The following is a 13924-nucleotide window of genomic DNA, read 5'->3' as shown; positions in this document are numbered from 1 at the left end:
TCATTTCCCATCTGGGTCCAAAAGCTAGAGCTTTCGTTTTCCGGTGGAAATGGCGGTGGTTGTGCAGGAGCAGGAGGAAATAGCGGGGGATGGAGCCGGGGCGGAGATGGGAACTCCGACGACTCGTCTTCGTCGTCGTCGTCGTCGTCGGTTTCGGGATTCGGAGTTCTGGGTATGTTTCTCAATGGGTGGAGATCCCGAATCGCCACCGATCTGCAGTTCCCCTTCAAGGTTCTGATGGAGGAGGTGGTCGGGGTCAGCTCCTGCGTCCTCAGTGACATGGTTTCCCGCCCCAATTTCGGCCTCAACGAGCTCGACTTTGTCTTCTCGACTCTCATCGTTGAATGCATACTCAATATCGCGATATTATCGATAATATCGCGATATATTAACGATAGTTAATTGGATAAGTGTAAAAATATCGTCATCTCACAAAAACGATATTATTGGCGAAATATCGCCGATAATATCAATATTTTATACTGTGGTCATAACCCTTAGTTTGGAAACGATTTTTGAGACCATTTACTTGCACATAACCCTTATCAAAATTTTGTTGATACATTGATAGCTTTACCCTAATAACTAATAGTCTTTATAATTATATAGAAGAAGATAATATTAACAAAATATCTTCTTCTGAAACGCTGTAAGCATAAAATTGTTTTCTTCATCATCATTGCCTATGGAAATTAAATCCCCGATTCAAAAGAGACACCAATTCCATCTTTTGGTTGGACATGACAGCTTTTCTCTAATAATTAACTAACAGAGAGCACACACTTTGTGTGTATGAACAATTTCTCTTAATAAGTGCATATTTTTTTCTATACCATTATTAAGAGAACCCTTCTTGTCAACTTTTTCCCTCTTTTTTTGCCTATTTTGTCCTCTTTATGTAAATAGTGTATCATAAGTATTATTGAGAGAAGCCTCATTGTCAACTTTTTTTTCCTTTTTTTTCCTATTTTGTCCTCCTTATGTAAATATTGTGTATCAAAAGTGAGAGTAAAATTAGAAAAATAAGTATATGATTGTCATTTTCTAAAAAAAAAAAAAAAAGAGAGGGTAAAATAGGAAAAATAGTTATATGATTGTCATTTTGTCAAAATATACAAAATTACTATTTTGCCCTTCTTTTTGTCAATATTGTGTATCAAAAGTAAGAGCAATACAGAAAAAAAAAAGAAAAAAGTTGACAAGCAGGATTATCTTAATAATAGTAAGATTACTTAAACAATAAATAAAGTCTTTATAATTATATAGAAAAAGAGAATATTGAAAAAATATTGTTTGGATTAAAACTTAAACTTTGGGCTCAAAAGGGAGGTGGCCCAAAAAGATGAGAGAAACCCGAAGCCCAGCCGCAGCCCAAAATGCAGAAAAAGCTTTTCCTGACTAGGTGCAAATCATTTGCACCACTTGCTCACCTACCTAGGGGCCAAGTGGTATAGACCAGCTAGCTAATCAGCCCAAAAGTACTTTACAGTGGCAGTACAAGTAAATAGCTGATGAGTCACTATCCTTCAAACTGCATTCGGGCAAGATTCCTGCTACAGGAGGCCAAGCCAGAGTGTCTATAAAAGAAGAAAGAGAAATCAGAGTTAAGGACACTCAATCAAACAAACAAATTCAAGCACAAATTCTGCTCAAAGCCAGATTTGCCTTCAAACGAAGCTGTAGTCAGCCCAAGCCTTCATCCCTTTCGGGATAAACCATCACCAAAAGCGTTTGTAATAGCTCTGCTACCTTGTCCTAAGCTTGCTGTAGTATCGATTTCTTTCTGTAAACTCATCTCCTTATCCCTTTTTCTAAAAGCTCTCAAACCCCTTGATAAACCACAAAGATAGGAAGTTGCAAGACGATCAGTCTTGCCCGACCCTCTTTGTTTTTGTCTTTTCATTCATTAGCCCAGCAATATGTTGTATACTTCAAGTTGTATTCAAGTTATTTCTAGTAAGATGACTATTAAAAGACTCTCTCAGCTCTTGAATCCGATTTGAATATGTTTTCATAGTTCAAACCAGATCTAAGTTCTAAGCTCTCGGGCATGTAAGATTGATCATTTAAAAGTCCTTGGCCTCAAGGCATAAAAAAGAACCTTATGTGGACTTAACCCATCCACGACAAGCTTTGATAACAAGAAGTTTGAAGTTACTTGGGGCGCAAGTAATCGATCTATTTCTTAGTTTTATTTCCATTATATTATGATTATAGTAGAACGTTTGAGTATAGAAAGGATTCTGATGGGAAGCCTCAAGGCCTATATCTAAGGCCCTACAAAGGCATCTATTTGGGTTCATTCTGCTCTGCGGGCTCGGATAATCAGAAGTATAATGGTTATAACACTTCTACAAACAATAAAACAGACATCATATATTCGAGTACTGGGTTAGTTCTTGATCGGAAGTCTCAAGGCCTACACCTAAGGCCCCACAAAGGCACATGTCATAACTAACACGGCCTCTCGAGTATATGTGCAACTAAACCTCAACATCCATTCTACATCTGCCATGCTAGAGATGGCAGTGGCACGCCTGAGCACTTAAAAGTTAAACTTGATTGTGAGCCTCAAGGCCTACCCCTAAGGCCCCACAAAGGCACCTTTCAAAGTTAACTATGTCCTTCTCTTTCAGCCTTGCCCGACAAGCTTTGCCCGACAAGCCCGCCAGTGAAGCAGAAACCTGACAGAAAGCATCAACCGGCGCCAACCTCTCGGGGAGCTGTGTGCTGGTCGGCTAGGAGACATCCCCGACGGAAATTCTAGCCACGAACATAGTTTTGGCACGCCCGGTGGGATCTCATTTATGTTGATCTTGCATGTCCAAGAAGAAAAGCCATAAAATATGCAGAAACAAAATACAAATGATGGTTATTCTCAACCTTTGCTACAAATGGCAAATCAACTAGGAAATCCTCATTCCCTATCAGGACAGGTGGTCCTGGAAAGCCCATCTTTATCCGGAAAGTTGGAAGGGAGAGGAACTAATGAGGAATTACAGGCTACTATGATACAAGTATTAAGAAGTATGGAAAAAATCTCTTTGGAAACCAATGGGGAAGTCAGTAGACTGTGTACCTTAACAGGGAATTTACAGAGAAGGCTAGATCTGGAGTTTTCCACTCCAAAAGGCGCTCAGGGAAGTGGGATGGGCCAGGTTACCATCAGAAGCGAACCAGTTATTCCCCTATTTCCATTGTTAGAAGAAGAAAAAGATAGGGGAAAGAAGAAAGTAGTTCTTGAAGGAAGTCAACCCGTGATAGAACCAGTTCTGGAGAAGGAATTTCCTAGCTTCCCATTATTATCATTTAATAATAGGAAGCAAAGTGAGCAAGAAAGGATGAAGTATGAGATGCCCATAACAACAGAAGAGTCCAGCCAAAAAGAAAGTTCCGCAGCTTCGGATAAACCTCTTCCTTATAGGCCACCCCCATTGGCTCATAAGGGAGGATGAGTCAACTGGACAAAGCCTGAATCAAAGAAAGAAGCATTCATAGGCAATGATCGAAGCCCAAAGAACGAGTCTGCTTTTCTCTTCCAGAATAATAATACAGTTACTCAACAACTAAGGGATGAGTTGGTTGAATTAAGGAGGGCAGTGGTTCAAAATGCTCAACCACGGGCTCGCTCAGTGTTCAGGGTTACTTATCAAAAGCCTTATCCTGAGTACATTGATTAGCAAAATCCATTTCCTCTTAACTTCAAGATGCCCGCATTCCCAAAGTTCACAGGAGAAGATAGCAGTGTGTCCTCCAGAGATCACATTTTCAAATTCTCCAATCTTTGTATGGCATATGAAGACAACCCAAACTACAAGTTAAGGTTGTTTGGGAATTCATTGGCAGGACTAGCATCTCAGTGGTATTCTCTATTACCCCTTAACTCTATTGCCAACTGGGGGCAAATGGAGATGGCCTTCCATGAACAATTTTACAGAGTAGAACCAGAAATGACTATTAATGATCTGGTTGAAGTCAAACAATACGAACATGAGTCCACAGAGGGCTTCATGATGAGGTTTAGGAAGACAAGGATGAGATGCCAATTCCCTGTTAACCAAGCTCAGCTCATATCAATTGCTCAAAGGGCTCTGAGATTACCTTTGAGGAAAAGATTTTATGATACACAATTTAACGAGCTACAGGAATTGGTAATTGCTGCCATAAAATATGAAAGGTTATTGCTAGAAGAACAGCAAGTGAAGCATACTTCCAAAACTCCTCCCTTCTACAAAAACAAAGCTGCGATTCATCATGTGAAGGTAGGAGAAATCGGGCCAGAGCAGGAGGATGGCCATGACCGAGAGGAAGTTGAGGTGTGTGCTGCTGAGATGACCATGCCTTTCAAACCATTGATGGTGAAAGGATTAGTTCAACCCATCAAAGATCAGAAAATTGTGATGAACGATGGAGGCTTCGTCCCTATGAAACCTCTCAAGTACCAGAGTTATTCATTCGATCTGGCTAAAACATCTGAGATTTATGAAGAGCTGGTGCGTGCAAGAGTAATTGTGCCCAACAATACTAAAAAGATGCCCAAGCCAGAAGAGCTGAGGGGAAAGAAGTATTGTAAGTTACATTATACCTTCAACCATTCTATAACCAATTGTGTCCAATTCAGAGACTGGGTATAAGACCTTATAGTGAAGGGAAAACTGTTACTTGACAAGCCCCAAACTAGTATGATGGTTGATACCAATCCTTTCCCGGAAGCCCCTATCAACGCGATTAATCTAATTTGGATGGGGAAGCCAGTGTCATCAGTTGTTACGACAGAAGAAAAAGATGGATCCCAGGTTGTCACAACACCCTCGCTCAAGTAAAAATGCCATAAGGGGGACCAATGAATCATGATCACATCCCAAAATTGGTATTGGTGAGGGAAGCAGAAGAAAGAAGAAAATAAACAAGGGGGCAAAGAGTTGCCCGAAATAAGCTCAAACAAGAGCCAGAAGCAAAGCAAGCAAAAGACAAAAAACATGTTCATTCTGCTAAAAGAGGGGTTACAAGTAATCCTAGTCTAATAATTTTACATCTTCACTCAGGGTGATTATTCGAGAATGATATGTCTGCATGATTGCGAAAATCCTACTAGGTTCGGCCAAAACAGTACGACTATTTGCAAGTTGAGACCTAGAATGCTCTAAATCCGAGTTTAACTTCTTCACTTCTTCGATTTGATTTTCGAGGGTGTCAAGAAGTGTTGCTTGCTCAGCTTTGAGAACAACCAGTTGTTCCTCTAGCTTCTAGATTTCAGAAGTCACCACTCCGATCCTTGCTTTTGTCAATGAACCGTCATTCATCAACCTTTCTACCTGAGCAGAAGTACGTGATTCCTTCTCCTGGAAAATCTTACACGATTGGCTTGTCTTTCAGCTCACTTATGTTGATCCCGAAGAGCCCTCAAATTCTCAAAGAAAGAAAGAAAGGAATCATGCTGGGTTTTTGACAGTTGACCGGCTTTGAAAAACTCACTCGTAACTTTTTCCAGGTCACAAAAAGCCTTAAGGCTAAATGAAGCTGAGAAGTCCTTCCTTGCCCATTCTTGGAAAACTCGTTGCTGCTCTGGAAAGCCGGAAGGTGAAGAATGCTTTGAAGATTTCAGCCTTGTCTCAAGCTGCCCGAATTCTTCAAAAAGTTCGGGCAACTTAGCAGTTTTTGAAAATGGAGAAGCAGGAGGAGGATTTTGCACTCTAGTTTCCTCTAATAAAGTAGTACCTACTGATGGGGTAGTTTATGTCCCCCTGACCTTCTCAATTCCAGGATGGGAAATCCCGGCACTTCTAATAGTTAAATGAGGTCAGGGAAGCTTTGACTTACGAACCAAGCGAGGAGGAGAAGCTTCTTCCAGAACTTGCTGCAAAGACCAAAGAAGGCCATATTAAGACAAAAATACAGTTTGAAGCAAAGGGAAGTTTTGGGAAGAAGAAATATACCTGACTAAACCCTGAGGCTTCACAAGGAAGAGTACCAATTCTTGGTTGAGGAGAAGACCTTCTACCACTGATAGGGGAAGAAAAAGCTGCGCTTGAACCTTCGCCAATGCCCTAGAAGTGTCCAGGGATAGCAACAATTGTTAGTAAACAAATGGTAAGAGGAAAACAGGAAGAAAATACCTTCATACCTGAGTTCGATCCTGAGGAGATGAAGGAAGATCATCGAGGGTAACTATCGGGCAAGCAAACACCTGCAAAGTAGTTGTCTCTGAAGTTACAAGAATCTCAGGGACCATGGGTTCGTCACATGTTGCCGCTGACGGATGTTGTATTTTATGTGGTGAAGAAGGCTGAAAAAGAGGTAAACAGAAGTTGATATCGAAACAATGCACATGAAATCAATGTAAGAATAGTTACTCACCAAATTACTGTCCTCATCCACAAAATGCAACATGACTCCTGTGGATGGATCAAATTGAGAAGATGGAGTTGCCTCCAGACAGAAGGAGAAATCAAATGAGAACCTTGATTAGGCAAAGGGGCAGATACCCCGATCTGGATGAAGTCAGAAGAAGAGAAAGGTTCAGGCATTAGCCCCGGAGATTATAAAGTTACCCAAGGTTCAAAAAGGAAGGGAATGTACCTCTGAAGGATTAACTCAGGGAGGGGAGAGGCTTGTTTCTCGGGCAAGTGGTGAAGAGACCTTAGGCGGACGGAGCTTTTCCTCTCTTACAGCCTGACTCAAGTAATCATGCTCAGGGTTTTGTGAAAGTAGGAAAAACTATGCAGACATAAACATAAACTATACCTCAAGTTCTTTGAGGGTGATATTTCGCAATTCTTCAGCCTTTTTGTGCATTTCAGCTCCTAATGGTTCCTCCTTAGAAACAATGGTTGGTTTCTTAGATGCTTGAGGTCCTGTTTTCAAGGAAAACAAAGGCAATTAGATAAAGAAGAAGGGTGGCAATCTGATAGAAAAGAACAAAACTCACTTGAAGATTTTTGCTTCTTTCTGCCTGCCTCAGAAACTGGAATAGATGAGGCTAAAGATTTGAGAGTTTGGACGGTTCTTATTCTTTTACTTTTTCTAGTAGGAATTGGTTGTTTAGTCTTGGTTGGAGATGTAGGATCAGAATCTGAGGTCTCAATCACAACCGCTTTCCTTCGCTTAGACACTTGGGTGATGACTTTAGGCGCTTCTTCTTCAACCCCTGAATCTTCTGAAACATCCCCACCTTCCCCAGCTTCTGTCTTTCAGCCTCTGCCGCAGCTCAATAAAGAACTGCTGCGTCAGCTGAGTCATCCTCGAATTCCATAGGTACCGATTCAACATCCACTTGGGCTGCACAATGAAGCAAGGTAAAAGTTAAAGAGCATCAGAAGAAGGGATACAAAATCAAGATAAGAAGAAGACATACTTATCAGAAGTAACCGATTCTTCTCCTGGATCATCTCCTTCCAATTTTCAAGTTCGCCCGAACTGGGGTATGATTTGAGAGAAAGTTGACTGAAAAGGCGATCATGAGTCTCCCTCAAGTCTCCTCCATATTTCTTGGTCCATTTGTCTTCCTACCAAGAAGAGAAGAGTGAAGTGCATTCAAAATTAAGGATGATGGACTTTTGGGCAGCCTGACTCATGACTTCAAGACTACGTCGGGCAGCTTGAAAGGTCACCTTGGAAGGAGATGGCAATCGAAAGGAAGTGCCACAATGGACAGAGTCGAAGAACGGGATGGGAATGGCTTGCCTAAAACCTAACTGCCTGCTGCAAAAGTTAGGGTGATACACCTCCAACCCTCGATCATATCAATTGCCCCGAACTTCCCAGGCCATGTCTCTTGGTTGAATGCAACTAATAAATTTTTCCCTGCAAAATGAGGTGGCATCTTCCCCAGGAGCATCTTGAAAGGCTTGGTCAGAAAACCAAGGAAATCTCCTCAAGACTAACGCACCCCATTCCAGGTCTGATCGAGTCCTACAAACCTTGAAGAAGTAAAAACAGGAGAAGGTTGAGTGATCGGTAGGAACAGCTTCAGCTAGGATTAGGGCAGGGGCCACACCTTCTGGGAACTTTAAGTTAGCAGCCCGAAACTCTGGAAAGTACCATTGAAGCCATGTTTGTATCATCCATATGGGTCCATTCAGGTTAGTCTTAAATGGCTCGCCTTGAGTCATTTCGAAAAGAAGATGGTAAAGATGAGAAAGAAGGAATGGACCTATTGCTACGTCATCAAAGTTATGAAGAGCTTCCACCAAAGGGATCCATTCAACCTTCACTCTTTTAGACTTATTGGGGAAGACATGTTTGTTGAGCCAGTATAGGAGGAAATACATGTGCTCTTGATCTTTATCAACATGAGAATACCCTGCTCTAAAATTTTCCTTTACAAAAGGAATGAAGCCCTTGAAGGAGGGCCCGTAACTCTTAAAGGTTGCAGGATTATATTCCAAGGAAAGGAAAGAGGCAGATGACCCTGAGCTTTAAGCAATTGAGGGGAGAGCCCAGTCTTGAGTAACATCTACTATCCTGCCCGATGGCCTTAGCCCGAAGACCTGGGCCATATCAAGAATAGTTGGAGACATGGGACCCATACGGAAGTCAAAAGTGTTTGTGCCCGAATTCCAGAAACGAAGAGAAGAAGCAAGCAGTTCAGGCTTGGGAATGATGGTAGTTTTTTAGAGCATTATCAATTCATAAATACCATTATTCATCCATTTCTTCTTAAAAGTTGGCTCTAGTTCATCGATCCACTGAGCCCAAGCCGGATCGTTCATCAAAGGAAAGCCTCGACGATATGATGACCACTTGGATGAAGAAATGCCCGACTTAGCCAAAAAGGGATTTGGGGAAAACCAATATCCGTGGGCATATTGTCCTCTATCATTGCAGGGACCCGAGAAATCCATGTGGGACCCAACGATTGTACCCCATGCACTTCAAAGAAAAGCTCATAATACAAACCTGCCCGAGGACGATGCAGTCCGTTGAGTAAACGACGCAGAGTGGCGATGCCTTCGCCAGATTCATAGGATAGTTGGATTTGGCTGGATCCTGAAACTATTTGATGAAGTTTAGAAGATGAACGACAAGGAAGACGTCAAGGGTAGAAGATGTCGGGCAAGGGAGCAGCGGAAAGTTTAAAAGATTTAGAAAAGAATTTTGTGCTAAGAATGCAGAGGGTTCGTGAGTGAGTGGAATGACCATAGGAAAGTGATGATTACCTTTGAAAAATATGCAAATCCCGAGAGAGAAAGACGTGGGTATTAATGGGGAGCTATTCAATCAATATTGGCGCCTGGAATTCCAGTCTGAATATCAATTGAAGGGGGCACTGTTTGGATTAAAACTTAAACTTTGGGCTCAAAAGGGAGGTGGCCCAAAAAGATGAGAGAAACCCGAAGCCCAGCCGAAGCCTAGAAGGCAGAAAAAGCTTTTCCCGACTAGGTGCAGATCATTTGCACCACTTGCTCACCTGCCTACGGGCCAAGTGGTATAGACCAACCAGCTAATCAGCCCAAAAGTACTTTACAGTGGCAATACAAGTAAATAGCTGATGAGTCACTATTCTTCAAACTGCATTCGGGCAAGATTCGTGCTACAGGAGGCCAAGCCAAAGTGTCTATAAAAGAAGAAAGAGAAATCAGAGTTAAGGACACTCAATCAAACAAACAAATACAAGCACAAACTCTGCTCAAAGCCAGATTTACCTTCAAACGAAGCTGTAGTCAGCCCAAGCCTTCATCCCTTTCGAGATAAACCCTCACCAAAAGCCTTTGTAATAGCTCTGCTACCTTGTCCTAAGCTTGCTGTAGTATCGATTTCTTTCTGTAAACTCATCTCCTTATCCCCTTTTCTAAAAGCTCTCAAACCCCTTGATAAACCACAAAGATAGGAAGTTGCAAGACGATCAGCCTTGCCCGACCCTCTTTGTTTTTGTCTTTTCATTCATTAGCCCAACAATATGTTGTATACTTCAAGTTGTATTCAAGTTATTTCTAGTAAGATGACTATTAAAAGACTCTCTCAGCTCTTGAATCCGATTTGAATATGTCTTCATAGTTCAAACCAGATCTAAGTTCTAAGCTATCGGGCATGTAAGATTAATCATTTAAAAGTCCTTGGCCTCAAGGCATAAAAAAGAACCTTATGTGGACTTAACTCATCCACGACAAGCTTTGATAACAAGAAGTTTGAAGTTACTTGGGGCGCAAGTAATCGATCTATTTCTTAGTTTTATTTCCATTATATTATGATTATAGTAGAACGTTTGAGTATAGAAGGGATTCTGATGGGAAGCCTCAAGGCCTATATCTAAGGCCCTATAAAGGCATCTATTTGGGTTCATTCTGCTCTGCGGGCTTGAATAATCAGAAGTATAATGGTTATAACACTTCTGCAAACAATAAAACAGACATCATATATTCGAGTACTGGGTTAGTTCTTGATCGGAAGCCTCAAGGCCTATACCTAAGGCCCCACAAAGGCACCTGTCATAACTAACACGGCCTCTCGAGTTTATGTGCAACTAAACCTCAACATCCATTCTACATTTGCCATGCTAGAGATGACAGTGGCACGCCTGAGCACTTAAAAGTTAATCTTGATTGTGAGCCTCAAGGCCTACCCCTAAGGCCCCACAAGAGCACCTTTCAAAGTTAACTTTGTCCTTCTCTTTCAGCCTTGCCTGATAAGCTTTGCCCGACAAGCCCGCCAGTGAAGCAGAAGCCCGATAGAAAGTATCAACCGGCGCCAACCTCTCAGGGAGCTGTGTGCTCGTCGGTTAGGAGACATCCCCGACGGAAATTCTAGCCACGAACAAATATCTTCTTCTGAAACGCTGTAATCGTAAAATTGTCTTCCTCATCATCGTTGTCTATGGAAATTGAATCAAAGTTAAATCCCGAATTTGAAACAGACACCAAATCCATATTTGGTTGGACATGAAAGCGGTGGTGAAACCAAATAACGAGCTTGGCGATGGTCTCTCCTGCTTACGTTTTGAATTTCAATATTTGTTTTCTTTAACTTTAATTACTTATGAGGGCAAGTTTGTCAATTTATAGGCAGACTTGTACCGAAGGGATTATGTGAAAGTAAATAAAAACCTAAAGAGTTGTTAGTGTAATGTTTTAAATAAGAGGAAGTTTTGTAAAAATTCGATAAACCTAGAGAGGTGTTATCTTAACTAACCCTTTTTCTTTTTCTATATATAATATAAAAATATCACTTAGAAACATCTCTAAAAGAGACGTCTAATTCCAGTACCACATCAGAAAAAAAAAAATATTATTGGCATTCCAAAAATCTCATTCTACACTCCTCACAAGTGTATTTTTTTTTAAATATAGAAAATTTAAAATGTAAAATAAAAATTTTAAAGTGCCAATAACAATTCTAAAAAAAAAAAGCCATGAAAGACTCCAACTGAAGCTATTTAATCCTATGTGAATTGACTCCTTAATGCATGCTGTCAAAATTGGCGGCGAGGAGAGAAGGCGTCAATTTCTCAATTTCCTTGATTTTATGCTAGGGCCCACATAACATTTATATTATGAGAGTGAATTTTATCTTGAGAGTTTTAATGAAAAATTTACGATATTGATCGTTTTAACGAAAAATCATATTTTTACATTAAAAAGTCAAACATGTTACTATTCATTTTATCCTTTATTTTGTCCTTATCGTTAAAACTCAAAGCTTTCAAGTTATTTTCATTAATTTTCCTTTTTATCTTCTGTTGACCCAATTTGTAGTATATCAAGACTAAAATAATAATAATAAAGAAACATATCGGTTGGAAACTAAAATAAATTAAAATATCAAATTGTTACATAGGCTATTAAATTTAAGTTTGATATTTTGAATTTAACATTTCTCTTGTAGATGCTCTTAAAGGGCGTAATTTTCAATGACGAATTCTAAATAAATTGTCATATTGTCCATAGCAAAAAAGTGGAAAGTGCTGCAATTGTCGATCTAAAACAATGTTTGACGTGTTTCCGACCAAAAACAAAAACAATATTAGAGGTGCTGGCTCCCAAAAAACAGGTGGATTTCTTAAATATTTTTGTTTTTGTTTTTGTTGTTGTTGTTGTTTAAACAATATTTAGAGTGGTAGGCATGCCATCTAGACGGTTGAGGATTCATTGAGCGATGGTAACATCATATAACAGATAGACATATTTGGCATTTTAAATTTCTAATGAAAAGTTTAGGGCTTATCCAATTATATTACACAACAGACATGAAACTCCAAATTTCGAGAATAAACAATTGATGGGGGATTTGATTTAATACACTTGATGGAGATTGAGGACCTAACTAGTTTTGGAGCGAAGGGAAAGATGAAGAAGCCAATTTGAACTCCGAAAGAGAGTAAAAAGACGTACAACGTTCGATACTTCCATGTAGTTTGGAGAAGTTTTTCTTGTCTTGGGAGGGGAGGGGGCAGTGCTTTTGTATAATCGATATTGGAAGAGGAACGATTCAAATTCAAGACTCCTAATGCAAAAGGAAATGCTAACCAAAGTGAGCTACTAGCTGTTGAATATATGTCTCACGTCGAGAGATTAAGAAAATTAAATACAAGATATATATGTATGGTTCTACTCACAATATCACAAAACTATTTTATAAAACCAAATATCTAGCAATAGATGATTAAGTTTAAACAATAAAGGCATTGTTAAGAGTGAGCCAGTTGTGTCACAAGCCCTTATGTAAAAGTCTTATGTGAAATATTTAGTATTACGGCAAGATGTAATGTAAGGTTAGAAAATGAATTAGGACTTAAACTAGATATTGAAAAATGCAGTGCGGGATGTACCAACTTGGCTAAGACAATTAGTCCCTGCTACGAATGTGAGCTCGAACTCCCTCTCCATATATGATAGTAAATAAGTCAAGCCGACCTTAATACCATGATGCGTAAACCCAGCTTACTTACAAGTTACAATCTTATTCAAATAATTTAGAATAGATTAGAACAACCCTACTAAAACGACTACCCAAGAAAATAAAATGAGTTGAGAATTCAATCCCTTCATCAAACCAATTTTTTTTTTTTTTTTTTTGTCAAACTAGATAAAATAATAATTAGGAAACCATTCACCTGTTATAATCTTCCACCTCTTGTCCCAAACAAACTCCAAAAGTGCGTGAATTGTGGACAATCACAGAGCAATTGCCAAGTACCTTTCAAGTTTCGACTACAACTTGTAAATTGACAAGTCCACTTTTGCGTAATGTTTGCTAGCTAACAAAGAGTTGGAAATGGTATTGAAAGTATAACAAGAGTTTAAGTTGAGGGAGTTCTAAAGGAAAAGTTTAAAGAACCTCAAGTAAGTGGCACAATGCTACATTTGACAATATTTAAAATTCAGGTGGTTATTTCACAAATGCAAATAGATTCATACCACACTTGCGCAAATTTCCCGTTCTTCTAAGTACTCGATATATATTTTCTACAACGATAACATGGACGAACATATATATATGGTAAATACCAGGCGAAACGTGCCTAATCATCTTCATATACGTTTTAATTGGTGTTTTACCACGCAATAGAAGAAGAAAAAAGAAAAGAAACTTCCACATGTGGATCATGTTTAATAAGATATTGGAGTTTTCTAATCAAAGATCAAACCCCGCGAGGGCCATGATCCTGGGCGTTTAATGAGAAAACAACATTTTAACTCGAACCGAATAATATTAACTAAGATAATCTAGTACCCACCGGCTATCAACCAATCATTACGATTTCCTTTTTATATTTAAAATCATCTAAGACGAAATTGAGAGCACAAAGGCCTTAAAATGATAAATTAAGAAAATTATATGAGATGGACATTTTCACCATCTTTGAACGTTGAAAAGAAAACAGGCAAAAAAAGAAAAAAATTGGAGTATCGATTCTTGAATTGTTATGATTAAACTGTAGTTTTGGTTTCTTAATTAAATTGATTAAAGATAGTATCTGAATTTGAAA

Source organism: Malus domestica, chromosome 10 (genome assembly GCF_042453785.1).
Source record: "Malus domestica chromosome 10, GDT2T_hap1".
Lineage (NCBI taxonomy): Eukaryota > Viridiplantae > Streptophyta > Magnoliopsida > Rosales > Rosaceae > Malus > Malus domestica.
Note: the sequence above shows the minus strand (reverse complement) of the source record.